The sequence below is a fragment of the Cetorhinus maximus genome, chromosome 23 (assembly GCF_964194155.1).
Source record: "Cetorhinus maximus chromosome 23, sCetMax3.hap1.1, whole genome shotgun sequence".
NCBI classification, from domain to species: domain Eukaryota; kingdom Metazoa; phylum Chordata; class Chondrichthyes; order Lamniformes; family Cetorhinidae; genus Cetorhinus; species Cetorhinus maximus.
The window spans coordinates 55203179-55229664 of record NC_135901.1 but is presented as its reverse complement, the minus strand read 5'-3'; the positions used below and the strand labels follow the sequence as shown (position 1 = coordinate 55229664).

Below are 26486 nucleotides of genomic sequence, written 5' to 3'. Positions count from 1 at the left end.
ACCTTTTCCCTGGACATGTTGCAGTATTTGGTCCAATTCCCTTTTGAATTCCGCTGCTGAATCTACCATCCCCACACTCTCTATCTAACCCAGCCGCCGGATCCATCCCTCCCAGGTCGCCATGTGGAAATGCATGGTGACCCTACACTGAAGAACAGGTCCCAGGCATACCCAGCTACTTGACAACAGAACAACATGAAGTGACTATTGTGGAAAATTGAATGAGACAACATTTTAAATCATCAAGATATTGACACACACTCCATAGAGAAACTGGCTTTCAAACAATCAGGATAGAATTAAACACACCAGTACCTATCAGAGGGAGTAAAATTAAAGTGAAGAGGGAAACAAACTCTAGGTTTAGAAAATATCCACAAGGTGGATGAAGATGAATAGTGAGCTAGAGAATCTTTAAAGTCCGTGCACGAACTTCTGTTTGAACCAGATGTATTTACCAATGTCAATAATTTAAAATTGTGTGAGATGATCTGCAGGTGAGGAGGATGAATCTCAGTCGATAGTTATCACATTTAGTGGATAAAGTTTTCACATTTACTCTTGGTGGCAGCTCAAGGGTTTGTGTTGCTGATTCTGATCATTCTAGTAGCTTTAGTGTGTTATCCACGGTTTGTCATAAAGAAATTAGGAAAACAAGCTCGTAGCTTAGAAATAGTGAGGTTAGTCAGAAATCAGTTGTGAGAAATCAATAAGGATATTCCCTTCTCAAGGTGGTTATATCTGTAAGAAATCACTGCCTAATAACCTTATAAAATCTTCAGAAGTGTATTGAATATTGTACGAATGGCTCCCCCTTTCCCTCTCTTTCTCGCTTAGGAACAAAGATTCCTGGCTTGACAAACATAGGACAACATATCCCAATGTTACCTCATAGGGATGGACTCAGGAGTTAGGGAATGGAATTTGTACTGGTGACTGAAGACAATGGCTCTGATCTTCCCAATTATTAAAAGGTGCAAATTTCTGCTCATTCTGTACGGAATGTTGGATAAGCAGTTTGATAATTTAGTAACAGTGAAGGGATGGAGAGGGATGGTGGTGAGGTAGAGCTGGGTGTTGTCAGTGTACATGTGAAAACTAACATGGTGCTTTTGGATGATGTCACCTCGTGGCAGCATGGAGATGAGAAATAGGAGGTATCAAGGTTAGATCCTTTTTTTAGGATGGATGATGACAGTGGATTTAAAGGTGAGAGGGACAGTACCAGAAGAGAGGGGAAAAAAAAAACATGAACAATATCAGCCAACATGGAGAAGTTGAATGGTCAGCAGTTCAGTGGGAATCGGGTCACTGGAGCAGAAGGCGAGTCTCATGGACAAGATGAACACTGAAAGGTTATGAAGGGAAATAGGAAACTGGAGAAAGATCTAAGTTCAGATCTCGGACATGGGGGATCTTTAGAGACAGTTGTCCCGGTGGGCTAGTGGAAGGGAGGGAAGCAGCAGAGGCAGCTGATCGGATTGACTCAATCTTAGTGACAAAGAAGCTGCATGAGCTCCTCACACTTGCTGTTGGAGGTGAGAACAGAACAGGCATGGGAGAGAGAGAGAGCACTTCAAAAGGAACTAACTTCTGTAGAGAAATGAAAAAGACTCGACACACTCTGTGTTTGACACAAAGCTAATTTATTTGACTTTTATCCAGAATTTTAACCCCTATAACTGGGTTGAAGTTTATTAACATCAGCAGAAACAGACCCCATAGAACATGGTTCAGTCCCAAATGTGATTAACAGCAAAATCCAATCACTGTAGTTACTTGTCAACTTGAGTTAATGTTTCGAGTCCATGTGACTCTTCTGAAGAAGAGTCTATGTGGACTCAAATCGTAAACTTTGTTTTTCTGTTCACAGATGCTGCCAGACCGGCTGAGTCTTTCTACACTTTGTTTTATTTCAGATTTCCAGCATCTGCAGTATTTTATCTTTATACTTGTGAACTGGTTGTTATCACTGAAGTGTGGATGAACAACCAAATGACTTGCCACACTCGGAGCGTGAGAACAGCCTCTCCCCAGTGTAAATTCACTGGTGTACAGTGAGGTCAGAGGATTGCCTGAAGCCAGGCCCATTATGAGAGCACCTCAACGGTCTTTCGTCAGTCTGAACATGTTAATAAGGCATCAGTTGCCTGGAACATTTCTAGCACTTCCCGCAGTCCGGGCATTTAAAATGCCTCATCAGTGTGAACTCACTAGTGTGTCTGCAGATGGGACAACTGAGTGAATCCCTTTCCACAGTTGGAGCAGTTGAATGGTCTCTCGTCAGTGTGAACATGTTGATGGGAACCAATGAACATTCTCCACTCTCACAATCCGCTGCTTCCGGCTTCTCTCCGGCACCAACCTCAAGCAAAGAGAGCAGGAGACTCCGAGCATGCGCCATCCACCCGGACAACCCGCGGCAGATAGAGCGGTTTCTGAGGCGCACGGGGTTGTGGGTAATCAGGCCGCCATTAGAGACCTCGTCTCAGTTAATCTTTGCCTGAAACTGGGAAAGCAAGGGGAAGGTTCAATTCGCATCGGGATAGAAAATAAGAAAGATCAAGTTCCAACTCCTGCCATTCGGACTAGAGATGATAAGGGACAAAAAGGAGGATTTACACATGGGGGCAAATGGCATAGCCGAGAGTCTAAATGAATACTTTGCAACTGCCTTTACAAAGGAAGAAAATGCTACCCAGAACATGGTGAAAGAGGAGGTGATTCAGATTCAGAAAGGTTTAAAATTGAATTCGAGGAGATATTAGATAGGTTACCAATACTTAAAGTTGTGAAACAAAAACAGAACATTCTGGAAAAACTCAGCCGGTCTTACAGCATCTGTGGAATGAAAAAATAAACAATTAATGTTTCGAGTCCTTATGACTTACTGTTTTGTTCTCCCTCCGCAGATGCTGTTAGACCTACTGAGTTTTTCCAGCATTTTCTGCTTTTGTTTCAGAATTCCAGCATCTGCAGTATTTTGCTTTTACTTTAAAGTTGTGAAATCACCTGAGCCAAAAGAGATGCACCCAAGGATCCTGGGAGAAATAAGAGTGAAATTTACAGAGGCGGTGGCCATAATATTTAATTGTGCCTTAGACTCAGGTGCCAAAGGGCTCGAAAATTGCAAAAGTTACACCCTTGTTCCAGAATAGGTGTAAGGATAAGCCCAGCAACTGCAGGCCAATTACTTTAACTTCAGTGGTGAGAAACTTCTAGAAACTATAATTTAGACGAAGCTAACAGTCACATGGACAAATGCACGTTAATAAAGGAAAGACAACATGGACTTCTTAAGAGAACATCATGTTTAACTTCCTGGAGTTGTTTGAAGAGGTAACAGAGAGGGTTGATTAGGGAAATGCTCTCGATGTGGTGTACATGGACTTTCAAAAGGCATTTGGTACAGGGCTGCACAACAGACTTATAAGCAAAATTGTAGCTCATGGAATAAATGGGACAGTAGCCACATGGATACAGAATTGGCTCAGTGGAAGGAAACAGAAAGTAGTTAATGGATGTTTTTCAGGCTGGTGGAAGGTTTGTAATGGTGTTCCCCAGGGGTCAGTTTTGGGACTCGGGCTTTCCCTGATATATATTAATGACCTAAACCTTGGTGTAAAAGGAAAAATTTCAACGTTTGCAGAAGATACAAAAGGGTTTGAAGGCGAAAAGGACCTGGGTGCATATGTCCATAAGTCATTGAATGTGGCAGGAGAGTGATTGAGAAAGTGATTCATAAAATATACAGTATCCTGGGTTTTATTCATAGGGGCATAGAGTAGAAGAGCAAGGAGGTCATGTATAAGTCACTCGCTTGGCCTCAGGTGGTTTATTGCATCCATTTCTGGGCGCCACACTTCAGGAAGAATGTGAAGGTATTGGAGAGGGTGCAGAAAAGATTCACAAGCTTGATTCCAGGGAGGAAGGACAGCTCTTAAGAAGATAAATTGGAAAAATTAGGACTGTTTTCATTAGAGAAAAGAAGGCTGAGAGGATATTTGGCAGAGTTATTCAAAATCAAGTGGGGGCTGCACAGAGTAGATAAGGAGAAACTGTTCCCACTCATCAAATGATTGAGAACAGGAGGGCATAGTTTTAAAGTGATCAGTAAAAGAATCAACAATGATATGAGAAAAATCCTTTCACGCAGTATCTGGTTAGGGTCTGGAATGCTTTATGTGGGAGTGTGGTGGAGGCAGGTCCAATTGAAGCATTCAGGCAGGAATTAGGCTGTTATCTGAAAAGGAAGAATGTACAGGTTTATGGGGAAAAGGCAGAAGAATAGGACTGGTTGAGTTGCTCATTCAGAGAGCCAGTGCAGACACGATGGGCCAAATGGCCTCCTTCAGCCCCAAACCAAATCTATAATGTGGTAGAAATTATTGGTTCATTCTGACAGTCAATCTCTATCACCATGTTTGTAACAGAGCAACATTCCATTGTTCTCCCAGCTTTACATTCTAACAGGAAGTTCCAGGTGTTTGTAGTGCTGTGATCTTGTGGTGTGGACAATGACATAGTCAATCTTGTGGAAAGGGTCTGATACATCGAGAGTGATATGGTCTGCAAGATACAATCTGTGTGAGTCATTGGAGTAGGATTGTGTCATAGTTCAATGAGATCTGACTACTTACTGAGTGAGTCTGTACAAGTGTAACTTAGATACACACAGCTTGTGTCATAGTTCAGTGAGATCTGATCACTTAATGAGTGAGTCTGAATAAGTGAGGGTGAGACTCTGCTAACATAGACATTGCAAATTAAGAATGACAAGGTCCATCTCCTACCATTTGCATCCTGCAATAATGGACCTGTTGGCAAATACTTGGTAATGAATCTGTTTCAATAAGTCTGTCACAAACTAACACCCTGTTGTTCTGCTGTGCTTTATATTTTAATGGGCATTAGCAGACATTTTTATTGCTATGAGCTTGGGTAGTGGCTATGGCTTCACTCTTCTCTGTTGATCTTATCAAGAAGGGCTGCTATTGAAAGAAGGGCTTGGTCTGTCAGACGCGGTCACTGTGAAGGTGATAATGAAACATCTGTGTGTCAAAGTTCAGTGACACCTGATCACTTACCAAGTGTGAGTCTATGAAAATGTAACTCAAATAATCTCAGCTCCTGCAGCTGATTCTCTGGCTTTAATGACATAGATAAGAAAGGAATCAGGAGCATGTAGTCCCACCCAGCTGGACACCAGTGGAGAGGCAATGGAGGAGGATGGTTTGGTCAATGGTGTCAAAGACCACAGACAGGCCAAGAAGGACAAGGAGGGAGAATTTACCTTTGTCACATTCACAGAGGATGTAATTTTTGACTTTGATGAGAGCTGTTTCAATATTGTGGCAGGGGCAATTTTCTTATCGGAGGGATTGAATCATGGAGTTTCATAAAAGATTGGCATGGATTTTGGAGGTGACCAGGACTTCGGAGAGAAAAGGGTGGAGAGAAATGGGGAGATAGTTTGCAAGGGCATTGGGGTCAAGGATTGGTTTTATTGAGGGAGTGATGATGGCAGATTTGAAGGAGAGGGAAAGTGCTTCAAAGGAACTAACTTGTGTTCGAGATATTAAAAAAACTCAATGCACTTTGTTTAAGACAAAACTGATTTATTTGATTTTTATACAGAATATTAACTAGAATGACAGGGCTGGGGTTTATTAACATCAGCAGAAACAGACCCCAATGAACATGTCCTGGATGTGATTCACAGCAAAATCCAATCACTACAGCTACTTACGAAATCACTGGTGTTTCACCCGGTTAGCTGACCGAGTGTTGGAAGGGATTCACTCAGAGCAGGTGAACAGTCTCTCCCCAGTGTGAGCTCGCTGGTGCGTCAGCAGGTGGGATGACTCAGTGAATCCTTTCCCACACTTGGAACATCTGAACAGCCACTCCCCAGAGTGAACTCGCTGGTGAACAGCGAGTTGAGAGTATCGCCTGAACTCAGTCCCACAGTGAAAGCACCTAAACACCTAAACGGTCTCTCATCAGTGTGAACAAGTTGATGGGACACCAGTTCCTCAGAACTTTTAAAGCACTTCTCGCAGTCTGGACATTTAAAAGGCCACTCGGCATTGTGAATTTGTTGATGTGTCTGTTGGTGGGATGACTGAGTAAATCTCTTCCCACACTCGAAGCAGCTGAACAACTTCTCCCCAGTGTGAACTCGCTGGTGTCTCACAAGGTTGTTTGAATGGGACAATCTTTTCCCACACTCATAGCAGCTGAATGACCTCCCCTCAGTGCGAGTTTGTTCATGTCTCAGCAGGGTGGATAACGAAGTGTATCCCTTCCTACACTCTGCACAGGTGAAAGGTCTCTCCCCAGTGTGAATTCGCTGGTGCCTCAGCAGGGTGGATAACTGAGTGAATCCCTTCCCACACTCCATACAGGTGAACGGTCTCTCCCCAGTGTGAATTTGCTCGTGCCTCAGCAGGGTGGATAACTGAGTGAAACACTTCCCACCTACAGGTGAATGGCCTCTCCCCAGTGTGGACTCGCTGGTGTATGGTGAGTTCAGATAAACGCCTGAACCCAGTCCCACAGTGAGAGCACCTGAACGGTCTCTCATCAGTGTGAACACGTTGGTGTGCCAGCAGGTTGGATGAATTAATGAATCCCTTCCCACACTCAGGGCAAGTGAACGGTCTCTCCCCAGTGTGACTAAGCCGATGTGTTTCCAGGTCAGATGGGTAATTGAATCCTTTTCCACAGTCTCCACATTTCCATGGTTTCTCCCCACTGTAACTGCATTTATGTTTTGACAGGCCAGATGATCGGCTGAAGTCTCATCCACACACAGAACACGTGTATGGTTTCTCCCCACTGTGAACGGTGTTTTTTCCTTCCATGTTCAAAATCCGATGATATTCAGGTTACGATAAATTGGGTGAGTCCATCAGATCCTGATGTGGTGTTTTGTTTCGCTGCCGCAAATTAAAATCCTCCCCTTCTCATACCCTGTGGAATTGATTTAGAACAGAAAAAAGGGAGTGAGAGAGAACCCACAAAAACAGGTTGTGAAATTGAGCTGAATGAATCTGGGAATTTGTGGGGCTGGCACTGGGAAAAAGTGACCATGAAAACTGCTGGATTGTCATAAAAACCCAACTGGTTCACTAATGTCCTTCAGGGAAGGGAAGCTGCCACCCAGTCTGGGCCTACACAAGACTTTGGACTCCATCAGAGTAAATAGAGAGAGAGGTGGGAGAGGCACTGGATAAAGCAGAGGGATAAACTCTAAATCTCCATCCCTAGAAGGACCAGCGTAGCAGGTGTATGTGAACACCATCACCTCCTAGTTCCCCTCCAAGTCACACACCGTCCTGACTTGTCTGACATCCAGAACTGGATTAACAGAAATTTCCTCCATTTAAATATTGGGGCGACTAAAGCCATTGTCTTCAGTCCCCGCTACAAACTCCACTCCATAGACACAGGCTCCATCCCTCTACCTTTCTGGGTGATGGAGTGGAGTGGAGCTCTGGGAGATAATCAGCAGATGAGAAGCGCCAATAAATACAGGCTGGGGATTCGAGTGAGGCCTCCCTTGCTAGAGGTCAGAGCAGAATGGACTTGCAGGAGACAATGGGGAACTGAGGAGCACCAATAAATACAGACCGGGGATTTGAGTGAGCAGCGCCAATAAACACAGACTGGGGATTTAAGTGAGGAACGTCTTTAAACACAGACCGGGGATTTGAGTGAGGATCGCCTATAAATACAGACCAGGGATTTGAGCGAGGAGCGTCTATGAATACAGTCTGGCGATCTGAGTGAGAAGCGCCAATAAATACAGACCCGGGGTTTGAGTGAGGAACGCCTACAAATACAGGCCAAGGTTTTGAGTGAGGAACGCCTATAAATACAGACGGGGATTTAAGTGAGGAGCGCCTATAAATACAGACAGGGAATTTGAGTGAGGAGCGCCTATAAATACAGACCAGGGATTTGAGTGGGGAACGCCTATAAATACAGATGGGGATTTGAGTGAGGAACACCTATAAATACAAACCGGGGATTTGAGAGAGGAATGTCTATAAATACAGACTGCGGATTTGAGTGAGGAACATCTAAAAATACAGGCCGGGGATTTGAGTGAGGAGCGCCTATAAATACAGACCGGGGATTTGAGTGAGGAGTTCTTATAAATACAGACTGGGGATTTGAGTGAGGAACGCCTATAAATACAGACCGGGGATTTGAGTGAGGAACATCAATAAATACAGGCCGGGGATTTGAGTGAGGAGCGTCTATAAATACAGGCCGGGGATTTGAGTGAGGAACGTCTAAAAATACAGATGGGGATTTGAGTGAGGAACGCCTATAAATACAGGCGGGGGATTTGAGTGAGGAGTGTCTATAAATACAGACTGCGGATTTGAGTGAGGAACGCCTATAAATACAGACGGGGATTTGAGTGAGGAGCGCCTATAAATACAGACCGGGGATTTGAGTGAGGAACGCCTATAAATACAGACAGGGGATTTGAGTGAGGAACGTCTATAAATACAGACCGGGGATTTGAGTGAGGAACATCAATAAATACAGGCCGGGGATTTGAGTGAGGAGCGTCTATAAATACAGACCGGGGATTTTGAGTGAGGAACGTCTAAAAATACAGATGGGGATTTGAGTGAGGAACGTCTATAAATACAGACTGGGGATTTTGAGTGAGGAATGTCTAAAAATACAGATGGGGATTTGAGTGAGGAACGCCTATAAATACAGGCGGGGTATTTGAGTGAGGAGTGTCTATAAATACAGACCGGGGATTTGAGTGAGGAACATCTATAAATGCAGACTGGGGATTTGAGTGAGGAGTGTCTATAAATACAGACCGGGGATTTGAGTGAGGAATGTTTATAAATACAGACCGGGGATTTGAGTGAGGAACGTCTATAAACACAGGCTGGGTATTTGACTGAGGAACGCCTATAAATACAGACCGGGGATTTGAGTGAGGAGCGTCTATAAATACAGGCTAGGGATTTGTGTGAGGAATGTCTATAAATACAGACCGGGGATTTGAGTGAGCAGTGTCTATAAATACAGATCGGGGATTTGAGTGAGGAACGTCTATAAACACAGACCGGGGATTTGAATGAGGAGCGTCCGCAAATACTGTCTGGGGATTTGTGTGAGGAACGTCTATAAATACAGACTGGGGATTTGAGTGAGGAATGTCTATAAATACAGACTGGGGATTTGAATGAGGAGCGCCTATAAATACAGATGGGGATTTGAGTGAGGAACGCCTATAAATACAGAGCGGGAATTTGAGTGAGGAGCACCTATAAATACAGGCGGGGGATTTGAGTGAGGAGTGTCTCTAAATACAGACCGGGGATTTGAGTGAGGAACGCCTATAAATACAGACCGGGGATTTGAGTGAGGAACATCTATAAATACTGACCGGGGATTTGAGTGAGGAACGTCTATAAATACAGGCCAGGGATTTGTGTGAGGAACATCTATAAATACAGAGTGAAGATTTGAGTGAGGAGTGCCTATAAATACAGACCGGGGATTTGAATGAGGAGCGTCCGCAAATACAGACGGGGGATTTTAGTGAGGAGCGTCTGTAAATACAGACCGGGGATTTGAGTGAGGAGCGCCTATAAATACAGACCAGGGATTTGAATGAGGGATGTCTATAAATACAGACCGGGGATTTGAGTGAGGAACGTCTATAAATACAGACTGGGGATTTGAGTGAGGAGCGTCTATAAATACAGACTGGGGATTTGAGTGAGGAATGTCTATAAATACAGACCGGGGATTTGAGTGAGGAGTGCCTATAAATACAGGCGGGGGTTTTGAGTGAGGATCACCTATAACACAGGCGGGGGATTTGAGTGAGGAACGTCTATAAATACAGACGGGGGATTTGAGTGAGGAACGTCTATAAATACAGACGGGAGATTTGTGTGAGGAACGTCTATAAATACAGACGGGGGATTTGAGTGAGGAACGTCTATAAATACAGACGGGGGATTTGAGTGAGGAACGTCTATAAATACAGACCTGGGATTTGAGTGAGGAACGTCTATATATACAGACTGGGGATTTGAGTGGGGAACGTCTATAAATACAGATGGGGTATTTGAGTGAGGAACGTCTATAAATACAGACCGGGGATTTGAGTGAGGAGCGTCTATAAATACAGACGGGGTATTTGAGTGAGGAACGTCTATAAATACAGATGGGGTATTTGAGTGAGGAATGGGCTGTTTCACTGTTGCAGCTGCTGTGAGGCAGCAGGAGAGGGGGGAAAGAGGCAACTGTGATGTCACAGGAAGCTGGTACATTGATTGGTCGGTAAGTGTTCAGTCTAGGGGACAGTATGTGAGAAACCAGCTTAGGACAGGCAAATTCAGGTAGATCTATAAATAAAAATAACTTTACAATAATAAACCAAAATTTGAAAACTTTAAAATTCAAATAAAACAACAAAGATTTTAAACAAGCAATAAAATAGAGTTACTTAAATAAACATCTAATACACATCCCTTGTAGTTAAGAAGCATATAATCTTTAGTTGTCAGTGGTACTAGCATTCAGTAAACACAGTAAATTGTAGCATACATAGGAAGAAAGTAATTAAAGTAAATTAACTAAATAACATATGTTAGAATGGTAGGACAGGGGTTATGTTGCAGCTGTAAGATGTGGGAGCTTTTGGATGCCAAGGCGATCCATGACAAACACGTCTGCAGGAAGTGTAAGCAGCTTGAGGAATTCCGGATCAGGATTATTGATCTGGAAACCGAAATGCAGACACTGTGCAACATAAGGGATGGGTTGAGTGCAATGCCTGACTTGGCGGCAGCGACGAAGGGCGGTGCGTCCCGCAAGGCATCGAAACAGTCGCTGATTAAAGTCACCAAGAAGCTGAAAAGAAGCAAAGAAAATCTCGCAAGCAGAGCTATTCCATCTACGTGTACAGGGTGCTGACCCAGGTCCACCCTTCCACCAGGATGTCGTCCAAGGCCATGAGCGTTATGAATTCCTTCGTTGTCGACATTTTCGAGTGCATCGCCTCCAAGGCGTCGCACCTCATTCACTACAACAAGCGCCGCACCATCTCGGCCCGGGAGATCCAGAGCACCGTCCGCCTCATGCTGCCGGGGGAATTGGCCAAAAACGCCGTCTCCGAAGGCACCAAAGCGGTCACCAAGTACACCAACTCCGTTTAGGAAGACAATTCTAAAGATTATAAGGGATGGTGAGAAATACCTGGATACTTTGTTCCAGAAGACAGTCACACCTCTTAGAAGAGGGTCATCTGTTTTGATCAGCAGTGAGGGACAGGAGGATGTGACTGTCAGTGAGGCGGGTAATGGGACTGAGCAGGCAGTTGTGGAGGAGTCTCAGACTTTGCAAGTGTCAAGCAGGTTTGAGGTGCTCACAACCTGTGTGGATGAAAGTGAAATGTGCAAGGTGGATGAGCTGGCTGGCCATGACACTGTGGTACAGGAAGCCATTCACGCAGGGGGAACAAAAATGAATGTAGTGGTAGCAGCGGGAAGTATAGTGAGGGCATTGACACTGTTTTCTGCAGCAAAAAGTGAGAGTCCAGATGACTATGTTGCTTGCCCAGTGCTAGGGTTCAGGACATCTGCTCAGTGCTGGAGAGGGACTTGCAATGGGAGGGGGAGAATCCAGTTGTCGTGGTCCATGTACGTACCAATGACATAGGTAGAACTAGGAAAGAGGTTCTGTAAAGTCAGTATAAGGAGCTAGGTACCAAATTATGTAGCAGAACCTCAAATAATCTCTGGATTATTACCTGAGCCACTTGCAAATTGGCATCGGGCAAATAAGATTAGAGAGACCAATGCGTGGCTCAAAGATTGGTGTGGGAGAACTGGGTTCCGGTTTGTGGGGCACTGGTATCAGTGCTGGGACAGTGGGGGCTGTACCGTTGGGACGGTTTACACCTGAACCGTGCTGCGATGAGTGTCCTCGCAAATCGCATAGCTAGGGAAGTAGAGAAGGCTTTAAACTAAACAAGAGCGGTGAGGGATCAAGTTTGGGTAGAGGTAGCAATTCAAGGTGTAGAGTCAAGACAGGAGAGCCAAATAGTAATATGAGAAATGAGGTCAGAGAATGACAGGAAAGGACTGAGAGAAAAAACCTAAGAATAAATCAACAATCAAGACTAGATGTTACAATGGTAACAAAAAGACAAGACTGAAGGCTCTCTATCTGAATGCACGTAGCATTCAAAACAAAGTAAATGAATTGATGACCCACACAGAAGTAAATAAATATGATCTGATTATAATTATGGAGACGTGGCTGCAGGACAACTAAGGTTGGGTCCTTAATGTTGAGGGGTACATGACATTCAAGGAGAATAGGAAGCTGGGTAAAGGTGGTGGGGTTGCATTGTTAATCAAAGAGGGCATTGGTGTAATAGTTAGAGATGACCTTGGATCAGGAGATCAGGATGTAGAATCGGTTTGGGTGCAGATGAGGATTAGTAGGGGAAAAATAGTCATTACCAGGAGTGGTTGACGGGCCCCTAACAGCAGCCATAGTGTAGGACAAAGTATTCAAGAGAAAATATTGTGTGCTTGTGATAAAGGGACGGCAATAATCATGGGTGATTTTAATCTACACAATAACTGGAAGTATCAGATTGGCAGTAATAGCCTGGATGAGGAGTTCTTAGAATGCTTTTGAGATAGTTTCTTAGAGCAGCATGTTCAGGAGCCAATCAGAGAGCAGGTTATATTTGACGTGGTATTGTGTAATGTAACAGGATTAATTAATGGCCTCAGAGTAAGGGCACTGCTAGGTAGCAACGAGCACAATATGGTTGAATTTTACATCCAGTTTGAAAGGGAGAAGAGTGGGTCAAAGACTAGTATCTTAAACTTAAATAAGGGCAACTATGTGGGGATGAAAGCTGAGCTAGCTGAAGTGAACTGGGAAACTAAGCTAGAGGATAGATCAATCGAGAAGCAGTGGCAGACATTTAAAGGGATATTTCAAAGTATTCAGAATGAGTACATCCCGACCATAAAGAAAAATTATAAAGGGAGGACCCATCATCTGTGGTTAACTAAAGAAGTTAAGGAAAGCATCAGCTGAAGGAAAAAGCATACAACTCTGCAAAGATGAGCAGCAGGACAGATGATTGGACAGAATTTAAAGAACAGTCGAAAATGGCTGAAAGGTTAATCAGGAGAAAGAAATTAGAGTGTGAGAGGAAGTTTGCTAGAAATGTAAAAATGGAGAGCAAGTGTTTCTACAGGTGCTTAAAAAGGAAAAGAGTGAGCAAAGTGAGTGTTGGTCCTCTAGAGGATGACAGTGGGGAGTTAATTGTAGTTAAGGAAATGGTGGAAGAAATGAATAATATTTTGCTTCTGTGTTCAATATAGAGGATACAAAAAACATTCCAGTAATAGCTGCAAATCAGGAGGTGACAGGAGAAAGGAACTTGGTGAAATTGAAATCACTGGGGAAATGGTACTGAGCAAATTGAAGGAGCTGCCGATGTCAAGTCTCTGGGACCCAATGAACTACATCCTAGGGTCTTAAAAGAGGCGGCTAATGCGGTAGTTGATGCACTGGTGTTAATTTTCCAAAATTCGCTCAATTCTGGAAAGGTTCTGTCAGATTGGAAAGCAGCAAATATAACCCCTCTATTCAAGAAGGGAGGGAGGCAGAAAACAGGAAACTATACGCCAGTTAGCTTGATGTCTGTCGGGGGGAAGTTATCAGAATCAATCATTAAGGAGATTATAGCTGGGCACTTAGAAAAGCTCAAGGCAATTGGGAAGAGTCAGCATAGTTTTGTGAAAGGAAAATCATGTTTAACCAATTGATTTGAGATTTTTTGAAGGAGTAACATGCGCTGTGGATAAAGTGGAGCCTGTAGACGTACTGGACTTGGATTTCCAGAAGGCATTTGAGAAGGTGCCACATCAAAGATTATTATGGAAAATAAAAGCGCATGGTGTAGGGGGTAACTTATTAGCCTGGATAGGAGATAGGCTGGCTGGCAGAAAGCAGAGAGTGTGTGTAAATGGGTCTTTTTCTGATTGGCAGGATGTGATGAATGGAGTCCCACAGGGGTCTGTGCTCGGGCCTCGAACTTTTTATGATTTACATCAATGACTTATTTGAGGGGAGTGAAGACGTGGTAGCGAAATTGGCAGATGGCACAAAGGTAGGTAGAAAAGTATGTTGTGAAGAGGACATGAGGAGGTTGCAGATGGATGTAGATATGTTGAATGAGTGGCCAAAGATCTGGCAAATGGAGTGAAATGTGGGAAAATGTGAAGTTAGTCACTTTGGCAGGAAGAACAAAAAAGCAGAGTATTGCTTAAATGGAGAATGGCTGCATAATTCTGAGGTGCAGAGGGACCTAGGTGTTCTAGTAAATGAGTCACAAAAAGTTTGTATGCAGGTACAGCAAGTAATTAATAAGGCTAATGGAATGCTATCCTTTGTTACAAGAGGGGTTGAACATAAAAGTAAGGATGTTATGCTTCAGTTATACAGGACTGCACCTGGAATACTGTGTGCAGTTTTGGTCTCCTTATTTAAGGAAGGATATAAATGCATTGGAGGCGGTTCAAAGGATGTTCACTAGATTGTTACCTGGAATGAATAGGCTGTCTTATGAGGAAAGGTTGGACAGACTGGGCTTGTTTCCACTGGAGTTTAGAAGAGGGAGGAGTGATTTGATTGAAGTATACAGGATCCTGAATGGCCTTGACAAGGTGGATGTGGAAAGGATGTTTCCTCTTGTGGGTGAGTCCAGAACTAGGGGGCACCGTTTCAAAATTAGGGGGTCGCCCTTTTAGGACAGAGATAAGGAGAAATTTTTCTCTCAGAGGGATGTGCGAATGGGAACTCTCTGCCTCAGAAGGCGGTGGAGGTGGGGTCATTGAATATTTTTAGGACAGAGGTAGATAGATTCTTGTTCGGCAAGGGAATCAAAAGTTATCGAGGTTAGATGGGAATGTGGAAATTCAAAGACAAGAAGATCAGCCATGATCTTATTGAATAGCACAGCAAACTTGAGAGGCCAAATGGTCTGCTCCCGTTCCTATTCCATATGTTCTTATGGTCTCTCTCCAATGTGAATTCGCTGGTGTATTCGCAAGTGGGATGACTGAGTGAATCCCTTCCCACACACGGAGCAGGTGAATGGTCTTTCCCCAGTATGAAACCATTGGTGTCTCAGCAGGCCGGATGGCTGAGTGAATCCCTTCCCACACTCAGAGCAGGTGAATGGTCTCTCTCTAGTGTGAAACCGCAGGTGTATTCCCAGGTGGAATGACTGAGTGAATTCCTTTCCACACTCGGAGCAGGTGAATGGTCTCTCCCCATTGTGAAACCGCTGGTGTGTTTGCAAGTGGGATGGCTGAGTGAAACCCTTCCCACACTCAGAGCAGGTGAACGGCCTCTCCCCATTGTGAAGCCGCTGGTGTATCAGCAGTTGGGATGACTGATTGAAACTCTTCCCACACTCGGAGCCGGTGAACAGCCTCTCTCCAGTGTGTAGCTGCTGGTGTCTCAGCAGCTCAGATGACTGAGTGAATCCCTTCCCACACTCAGAGCAGGTGAATGGTCTCTCCTCAGTGTGAATTCGCTGGTGTGTTCGCAGGTTGGCTGACAGAGTGAATCCCTTCCCACACTCGGAGCAGGTGAACGGCCTCTCCCCAGTGTGACTGCGTCGATGGATTTCCAGCTGGGATGGGTAACTGAATCCTTTCCCACAGTCCTCACATTTCCACGGTTTCTCCATGGTGCAGGTGTCCCTGTGTCTCTCCAGGTTTGATGATCAGTTGAATCCTTGTCCACACATAGAACACGTGTACAATGTACCCCTGCTGTGAATGGTGTGATGTTATTTCAGGCTGTGTAACTGGTTAAAGCTCTTTCCACTGTCAGTTCACTGGAACACTCTCATTCAGGGGTGTATGTGTCTTGGTGCTTTTCCAGACTCACTGATGTTTGAAATCTTTTCCCACAGACAGAACAGACAAATATTTCTCGTTCGACATTCAAAGACAATAATATTCAGGTCCTGATGAATCGAGTGACTCTGTCAGATCTTGATGTGATGTTTGGTTTGAGTTCCCCCTCTGTAAATCCTCCCCTTCCGATACCCTGTAAAAGGAGTTTACAAAAGTGATCACTATAAGAACAGGATAGAAATTCAGAGCAGACAATTCTCATTTCTATGGAACATTATTTCCTGTCTCCTTCTCCCAAAGCTGCAAATCCCCATCCCACACTCTCCCTCCTCCCTGTGCTGAAGCCAAACAGAATTTTGGATAATTCTTCCTGTATCTTTGTTACAAATTTGTCCAACTGAAGATAACAATATGTTTCATCATTCACTTCAGTCATTACTCGTGACAAAACATTAATCTGAAACCCCCTGACCGACCTTACAGAATAGCAGACATTAACCTTGTGTCCAAAACTTACTGTGTGGAGATTTAATGAGCGATTGTGAAGATGGTTTCTCCAAACCTCCCTGGGTTTCCTTCCTTCCTTCTCTCCCTCTCTAACTAAGTTAAACCTGGGATCAGTCTCATGGTCCATTCTGGTTACTGCTTCTCTTCCTGATGACTAATTAACTCCAATTAAACACTGAGAAGACTGAAGACACTGTTTTCAGTCCCTGCTCCAATCTCCATTCCCTAGATACCAACTCCTTCCTTCTCCCTGGGAACAGTCTGAGATTAAACCAGTCTGTTGATAACCTCGGTGTTACATTTGATCTCAAGATCAGGTTCTGACCTCATATCGGTGCCGTCACTAAGATCGCCTCTGTAACATCACCCGCCCTCACCCCGTCTCAGTGCATCTGCTGCTGAAACCCTCATCACTGCCGTTGTTACCTCCAGACTTGAACGACTATCCCAACACACTCCTGGCTGGTCTCCCACATTCTACTCTCCGTAAACGTGAAGCCATCCAAAAGTCTGCTGTCCACGTTTTCACTCATAGCAAGTCCTGTTCCTCTGTCACCCATTTGCTTCCTGACCTGTCTTGGATCCCGGTCAAGCAACAGCTTGATTTTAAAATTCTCATCCTTGTTTTCAAATCCCTCCATGGCCTCGCCCCTCGCTTTCTCTGTAATCTCCTCCAGCCCTACAACCCTCTGAGATATCTGCACTGTTCCAATTCTGATAGCTTGTACATTCTCCATTTTAATCGCTCCAGCATTAATGACCTTGCCTTAAGTTCCCTCGTTCCCAAATTCTGAAATTCTCTCCCTACACCTCTCCCTCTGTCAACCACATTTTCCCCCTTTAAGACACTTGAGTATTGCTAAAAAAAAGAGACATTCTGTTGAAACCTTTTCTCTTGTACTCATCAGGACAGACGCAAGAACATCAAATTTCAAAGATTATAAGTCGGGCTTAAAATGTGGCTTACTTTTGCTTGCTAGAAGCTGCATATATTCATACACAGGGAACTGTCCACTGCAGACAGAAGGTGCATGTCCAGGGATGGGGCTGTTTGTTGAATTAAACAAAAGCATGGAGGATGATAGCTCTTTGGTGAATTCTCCATGGTAATGCCTTGACCAATCAGAGCTGACTGGCCAACCAGTCAACACCCTTTCCTTGTGCGGCACAAATTGTTATTCGCTCAGAAATTTGTTTTTTTTGCATCTGTCCAGAGGAGTGCAACATGAAATATCAGCAATATGTCTCCTTTTCTCAGCAATACTTAAATTCTGTGCTGCTGAGTGACTGTGGGTTTATAATTCTATTGTTGCTGATCTAAAACTCCTGGTGAACACACATTTTATGAACGTCTCCCTCGGGCTGTTGCTCATTGTCCCCGTGAGGATGGCGGCTGCGCATGCGCCCTGTAGCACATTGACCCATCAAGATGGCGGCCGCGCAGGCGCCAATCTCCACATTGCCCCTATAAAGATGGCGGCCGTTAACTAGGGCATTTCTCTCGCAGCGCCGAGCAAACCCGGGGATGGTGGATTCTTATTGAGGGATTGGGGCCGGTACCGTGAGTTTATGAAGCTTCCAAATTCATCCGCCGGCCCTATCTCTGTTCACGCGTTTATTTTCGGTTCTGGATTTGCACTCGGGCTTTGTAAAACCCGCATTTTAAATCCGCTCACTGGAGCTCCCGTCTGTCTCCACGGACTGCGCATGTTTCCACACCGAATGATTGGCGGCAGCTCCGAACCAATAGGAAGAAGGGGCGGAATTGGAGGACCGAGCGGGAGCAACTGGTCCTCCAGCCAATCGGAGTGAGAGGGGCGGAGCCTGCTGGGAGTGGAGCATGCGCAGTGTGGGCGGGGGACCGGGATGAAGGCGGTGAATTTTTTCCAATAATTGATATAGATTTTTCTTTTCCCACCTATTTCCATTATTTTTAAATGTATTTCCATCCATTGTTTTATCTCTACCTTTTAGCCTATTTCAATCCCTTCCCCCCACCCCCACTAGGTCTATCTGTACCTTGCTCGTCCTGCTTTCTACCCTTAATTAGCACATTCCTTAGATAATATCACCACCTTCAACACCTCTTTGACCTTTTGTCTGTGACATCTTTTGGTTATCTCCACCTATCACTGGCCCTCTATCCAGCTCTACTTGTCCCACCCCCCTTAAACCAGCTTATATTTCACCTCTCTTCTATTTTTACTTAGTTCTGTTGAAGGGTCATATGGATTCGAAACGTTAACTGTGTTCCTCTCAGCAGATGCTGCCAGACCTGCTGAGTTTTTCCAGGTATTTTTCTTTTTGTTGCGGTGGAATTTAAAGTCCAGCGGGTGAGAAAGGGCCGAGTGCAGGAGAGGAATGGAGCCGGAGGGTGGACTGGGAGGATTCACAAACACCCGGTGTAGGACTCCAAACCCGGATTAGAAACTCCCGTAGCCCAGTTTATACCGAGTGTTTGGAAACTCCTTTTACAGGGGGTTAGAAGGGAAGGATTTACACACAGCAAACTCAAACTAAGGGAAATATTTGTCTCTTTGGATTGACCTGCTGAAACACATTGAATTCTCACTGGCGAGAGGCTGTTCAGTTGCTCACAGTGTGGTAAGCGGTTCAGGACATCATCCCACCTGCTGGGACACCATTCACACTGACAAGAGACCTTTTAATTTAAGTGTGAGAAGTGCTTTAAAAGGTGTGAGGAACCATGCGTGGAAATTTGCTAGTGCTGTCGGTGGGCTCTTAAACTAATTTGGTATGGGGGTGGGATACTGAGTGGAGGTATAGTAGGGGGTGATGTACAGACAAGTATATAAGAAAAAACAAGTCAGTCTGGAAGGCAGAGTGTACAAAGTCAAGTTAAGGCACAAGGCAACATGGCAAGGCTGGATGACATTTATTTTAATGTAAGGAGTGTTGTGAGTAAGGCAGATGAGTTGCAGATGCTGATTAACACATGGGGATATGATATCATTGCTATCACGGTGACATGGCTGAGGGAGGGGCAGGACTGGCAGCTCAATATTCCGAGGTATAGAATCTTCAGGTGAGACAGGAAGGGGGCAGAGGTTGTAAAAGAGATGGTGGTGTCACAATATTGATCAAGGAGTCAATTACTGCAGTAAGGAGGGATGGTATCTTAGAAGCTTCCTTAAATCAGGCCGTATAGGTAGAACTTAAAAACAGAAAGGGGGCAATCACATTGTTGTGAGCATACTATAGACCCCCAAACAGTCAGGGAGAGATAGAAGGGCAGATATGTAGGCAAATCTCAGAAGTGTTAAAATAATAGGGTAATAATAATCGGGGATTTCAACTTCCCCAATATTAACTGGGATAGACAAAGTGTGAAAGACTTTGAAGGGGCTGAATTCTTCAAATGTATCCAGGAGGGATTTTTAAGCCAGCACATAGAAAGTCCTACAAGAGAGGTGCTGGACCTATTAGAGAACAAAGCTGGGCAAGTTGTAGAAGTATCAGTGGGGGAGCAGTTCAGTGATAATGACCATAACTCAGTAAGATTTAAGTAGTTATGGAAAAGGACGAAGATGGTTAGAAAATAAGGGTTTTGAATTGGGGAAGGCCAATTTCAATATGATAAGACAGGACCTGGCCAATGTGGACTGGGAGCAGCTACTTGTAGGAAAATCAACATCAGAGCAGTGGGAGTCATTCAAAAAGGAAATAGTGAGAGTACAGGGCCAACATTTTCCCACAAAGGACCAACAAGTCCAGAGAAACTGGGATGTTGAGGAATTGACAGGATTAGATAAGGGGGGAAAAAAGGGAAGCTTATGGTACATACCGAGGGCTTAAAACAGCAGGAGCCCTTGATGGGTACAGAACGTGTAGGGGGTTAAAGAAGAAATTAGGAAAGCGAAGAGGGGGCATGAAAAACACAGCTGGGTGAAATAAGTTAAAATCCAAAGGCATTTTATAAGTATATTCAGGGCAAGAGGATAACCAGGGAGAGATTAGGGGCCATCAGGGACCAAAATGGCAATCTGTGTGAGGAGTTGGAAGATGTAGATGAAGTTTTAAATGAGTACTTTGCATCTGTATTAACTATACAGAAGGACGATGTAGGTATAGAAATCAGGGAGGGGGACTGTGATATACTTGAACAAATGAGTATTGAGAGGGAGGAGGTATTAGCGGTTTTATTGGGCCTTAAAAGTCTATTAATCCCCAGGCCCAGATGAGATGTATCCCAGGTGCTGTGGGGGGCAAGGGAGGAGCTTTCAGGGGCCCTGACATTAATTTTCAAATCCTCTCTGGCCACAGGAGAAGTACCAGAGGACTGGAGGACAGCTAATGTGGTATCATTATTAAAGAAGAATGGTGGGGATAAACCAGGGAGCTAATAGGCCAGTGAGTCCAACATCACTGGTAGGGAAACTTTTGGAAACGTTCTGAGGGACAGAATTAATCCCCATGAGGAGAGGCAAGAATTAATCAAGGATAGTCAGCATGGCTTTGTCGGTGAGAGATCATGTCTAACAAATTTGATTGAATTTTTCGAGGAGGTGACGAGGTGTGTAGATGAGGGTAGTTCAGTTGATGTAGTCCACATGGAATTCTCTAAGGCTTTTGACAAGGTCTGGCATGGGAGACAGGTCCAGAAGGTAAGAGCCCATGTGATCCAGGGCAATTTGGCAAATTGGATCCAGAATTAGCTCAGTGTCAGGAGGCAGAGGGTGATGGTCAAAGGTTGTTTTTGTGACTGAAAGCCTGTGTCCAGTGGCGTACTGCAGGGTTTGGTGCTGGGTCCCTTGTTGTTCTTCGTGGACATTAATGATGTAGACATGAATGTAGGAGGTATGATCAGTAAGTTCACAGGTAACACAAAAAAATCACTAGTGTGGTAAATAGCGAGGAGGAAACCCTTAGACATATAGACAGGCTGGTCAGATGGGCAGAACAGTGGAAAATGGAATTTAATCCCAAAAAGTGTGAGGTGATGCATTTTTGGAGGACTAACTGGACAAGGGAGTACATGATGAATGGTAGGACCCGAGGAAGTACAGAACCTTGGTGTGCATGTCCATAGATCCTTGAACATAAGAACATAAGAACTAGGAGCAGGAGTGGGCAATTCAGCCCCTCGAGCCTGCCCCACCATTCATTATGATCATGGCTGATCTCATTTTGGCCTCAACTCCAATTTCCCTCCCTCTCCCCATAACCTTTCAACCCATTACTAATTAAGTCCGTGTGGTGAAGGTGCTCGCACAATGCTGGTAGGTAAGGAGCTACAGGTTATTCACCCAGTGATGAGGAAGGGACATTGATATATGTCCAAATCAACAACAACAATTTGTGTTTATATCGCACATTTATTGTTATATAGTTTAGCAAGACATTTCACAGAAATGTTAGAAACCAAGGAGATACTCGGGCAGGTGGCCAATAATTTGGTCAAAGAGGTCGGTCTGAAGGAATATCTTAAAGGAAGCAAATGAGGTAGAGAGGCGGAGAGGTTTAGGGAGGGAATTCTAGAGTCTTGGAAACTGACAGAATGGCAACCAGTGATGGAATTATAAAAATCAGTTATTATCGAATTCAAGAAGAGCAGATATCTCGGGGGGATTGTGAGGCTGGAGGAGGTTACAGAGATAGGAATGATCACAACCATGGAGGAAAACAAGGATGAGAATGTGAAAATTTAGGTGCTGCTTAAATGAGTGCCTTCAAATCATTTGTATAGTTTGTGAATGGCTGTGGGCCAAGCACTGATCCTTGCAGTATCCCACAAAAACAGCCTGTCATCCTGAGAATGAGACATTTATTCCGACTTTCTGTTTTCTGTCTTTTCACCAATTCTCAAACTATAACAGGATATTACCCCAATCCCACGCACTTGAATTCTGTTTATCGACATCCTGTGCTTAGTTTAGTAACCTTCTCTCTGTCTCTCCCACTCCTCTCTCTTTCTCTCTCTGTCACATTGAATTCTCCAGCCCAGCGAGTTGTGGATGCTCCATCATTGAATATATTTCCGGCTGAGATGGACAGATTTTTGGTCTCTCAGGGAGTCGAGGGATATGGGGAGTGGGTGGGAAAGTGGAGTTGAAGCCCAAGATCAGTCACGATCGTATTGAATCGTGGAGCAGGCTCGACAGGGTGTTAGGACTTCTCTTGTTCCTATTTCGTATGTTCTTGTAGAGGCCAGAGTCTTGTGTAGGCCCAGACCGGGTGGCAGGTTCCCTCCCCTGAAGGACATTAGTGAACCAGTTGGGTTTTTATGACGATCCAGCAGTTTTCATGGTCACTTTTTCCCAGTGCCGGCCCCACAAATTCCCAGATTCATTCAGCTCAATTTCACAACCTGCCTTTGTGTTTTTGTGGGTTCTCTCTCACTCCCCTTTTCCTGTTTTAAATCAATTCCACAGGGGATTAGAGGGGGAGGATTTGCATTTGGGAAACTGAAACCAAACATCACATCAGGATCTGATGGAATCGCTTAATTTATCTTAAACTGAGTATCTTCAGATTTTGAACACGGAAGGAAAAAGCACCGTTCACAGTGGGGAGAAACCGTACACGTGTTCTGTGTGTGGACGAGGCTTCATCCAATCATCTGACCTGACGGAGCATAAATGCAGTCACAATGGAGAGAAACCATCGAAATGTGGGGACTGTGGGAAGAGATTCAAATCCCCATTGGAACTGGGATCTCATTGGTGCACTCACACTGGGGAGAGACCATTCACTTGCTCTGAGCATGGGAAGGGATTCACTCAATTAGCCAACCTCATGGGACACCAGCAAGTTAACACAAATGAGAGACCTTTTAAATGCCCACAGTGTGAGATGTGCTTCAAAAATTCTGTGGAACTAAAGTCTCATCAATGTTTTCACAATGATGAGAGACCGTTCAGGTGCTCTCACTGTGGGACTGGGTTCAGGCAATCATCTCATCTCATCGCACACCAGCGAGTCCACACTGGAGAGAGACCGTTCACCTGCTCCGAATGTGGGAAGGGATTCAGTCAGTCATCCGGCCTGCTGAGACACCAGAGAGTTCACACTGGAGAGAGGCCATTCACCTGCTCCGAATGTGGGAAGGGATTCAGTCAGTCATTCGACCTGCTGCTGCACCAGACAGTTCACACTGGAGAGAGGCCATTTACCTGCTCCGAATGTGGGAAGGGATTCAGTCAGTCATCTGACTGGCTAAGACACCAGAGAGTTCACACTGGAGAGAGGCCATTCACCTGCTCCGAATGTGTGAAGGGATTCAGTCAGTCATCTGACTGGCTAAGACACCAGAGAGTTCACACTGGAGAGAGGCCATTTACCTGCTACGAATGTGGGAAGGGATTCAGTCAGTCATCCCACCGGCTAAGACACCAGCAAGTTCACAAGTAACTGTCGTGATGGGATTTTGCTCTTAATAACATTCAGGACTGAACTATGTTCATTATAGTGTGTTTCTGTAGACATTAATAAACTCCAGCCCGCTTTGATAAAAGTCAAATAAATCAGCATTGTGTTAAACACAATACGTTGAACCTTTTTACTATTTTTAACAAGATATTTGCTTTTTGATGTTAATAAACTCCAGCTCAGTTACAGATTCTGTATAAAATTGGAATAAATCAGCTTTGCGATGAACAGTTGAGTCGTTTTGATATTTCTAGCACAAGTTAGTTCCTTTTTAAGGGCTCTCCCTCTCCCCTGTCTCCTCCATCCTCACCTCCAGCAACAAGTGTGAGGAGCTCATGGAGCTTCCTTGTCACTAAGATTGAGACAATCTGATCAGCTGCCTCTGCTGTTTCCCTCCCCTCCACTAGCCCACTGGGACAAACTATCTCTAAAGATCCCCCTTGTCCGAGCCTGAACTCGTGATTAAATGACAAAGGGGATGATGGTGCAAGGCAGCATTGGGTGATAATGAGACAAGGAAATAAACTAATGGGACAAGTGGAGAAACAACACAGGCCCAGAGGAGGGATAAATGGTAAAAGAAGAACCATTACCAGCACCTACTGTCAGAAAAAATGGGAGCAGTAGTTATGATCTGAAATTGTCAAAATGAATGTTGAGTCCAGAAGGATGTAAAGTGTCCAATGAAAGATGGGCTGCTGTTCCTCGAGCTTCCATTGAGCTTCATTGGAACAGTGCAGGAGGCCGAGGTCAGAGTGGGAGTGGGTGGAGATTAAACTGGTAAATGACCAGGACCTCAGGGTCACACTTGGAGACTGAAAGGTGATGTTCCACAAAGCAGTTACCCAATTGGGATTTAATCTCCTCAATGTAGAGAAAACCGTACTGTGGTCAGTGAATAGACAATACTGAATAGCAAGAAGTACCAGTAAATCACTGTGCCCCTTGGAAAGTGTTTTGGGCCCTGGAATGAGGGAAGGGAGGAGGTGGATGGGTGCTGCTGCATCTGCTGTGCTTGAATCGAAATGATTCACACTGATGTTCATAAGAACACAAGAAATAGGAGCAGGGTTGGACTAAAAGGCCCCTTGAGCCTGCTCCACCATTAAATGTTCTTCCAGCTCAACTCTATTTTCCCATCCTATCACCATATCCCTTAGTGCCCAAATATTTATGGATTTCCATCTTGAACATATCAAGATGGAGAACAATAGACTCAGTGCAACTATTAATCTGGGAAATGCACAAATAAGGTGCATGTGAATTACAAATTCACCTCTTCACTGCTTGGTAATCATGTTAAATGAGCTTTACACTGGCCCCATGCTGAAATCTAGTCATTCTCTGACGGGTATTCTTAATGGTATAATTAGCAAATTTAGAATGAAAAATACCCTCTGCTTCACTGTAAGGCTGAGAGACAATTTTGTAATTGATTCATAATGTCACAGGCTGGCTCATGAGATCTGCTCATTTCATCTAATCTTATTTTCAGCTAATGGGAGAATGGCTGAAACAGGGGATGGTGAATAACAGCTCGAAACCACAGTCCCCTCTCCCACTGCCATAATGATCCTTACAACATACAGGAATTTGGGACAATGTGACTTAGATGCTCAGATTAGCTCTGCCTCCATATTATAGGAAGGAGCGAAGCACTGGGGATGGTGCAATAAAGATTTACTGGAATGATGCCAGAATTGGAAAATATGTCAAATTCACAAAGATTTAACAGATTGAAAAGTTTTTTTCTCTGGAAAAGAAAGTGAGGGATGACTTGACTAAGGCCTTTAAGATAATGAAAGGGGTTGACAGGGTAGACAAGTGGAAGAGTTTTCCACTTGTAGATGGTTGAGAATAAATATACATTAGTCATCAATAAATCCAATGCACAATTCATATGCAACTTCTTCAATCAGAGATAAAAGCAGAAATTCATGGCAATACTCAGCACATCCAGGAGAATCTGTGAATTGAGAAATAGAGATAAGTTTTTAAGTCTGCTTACTGATGCAGTGCAGTTCTGATGGAAAGTCACAGCCCTGAAATTTACATACATCTTTCACTCTCCACAGACACTGCCAGATCTGCTGAAAATTCAAATATTTTGTTTTTTTATTTCAAATTTACAACACCACCTTTCTCTAACTGTGGTTGCCAATGTAGAGCACATTCTTAGAAGAGTTTGAGATCCCAGTGTGAGCTGAAACTCATGTTGCAAAATCACACCATGAAATCACACCAGCTGAATGTGGAAATGGATTCACCTCGTTATTCCATTTTCTGACACAGCAGCACATTCATACCTGTGGGAGACCATTCAGATACTTCATGTGTGCAACCCTTTGCTCACTGCCCACCTGCTAACACTCCAGTTTTAGAAGGTCAAAGGATTAGATCCACAATTGCTACATTCCAACTGACAAGACAGAGTTTCAGTAGTCAGAATATGGGAAGAAAAATCACTTGTCTGTGCCGCTGCTGAGAGTCCAGTGAGTTCAGATCTAACTGTCAGGTTTTGTTCTGTTGTTAATTACACCCAGGACAGAACTATGGTGGAGGGGCCGTGCACTATGGTTGCCATATCAATATTAATAATTTTATGTATTGGCCCTATGGCGCCAATCATCATCG

At 44.2% G+C, this 26486-nt stretch overlaps 1 pseudogene; it reads left to right on the top strand.

Annotated features, from left to right (window-relative positions):
• The first annotated feature begins 23276 nt into the window (after positions 1-23276).
• Positions 23277-26486, top strand: part of LOC144698057 (uncharacterized) — a 68087-nt pseudogene continuing 64877 nt past the window's right edge.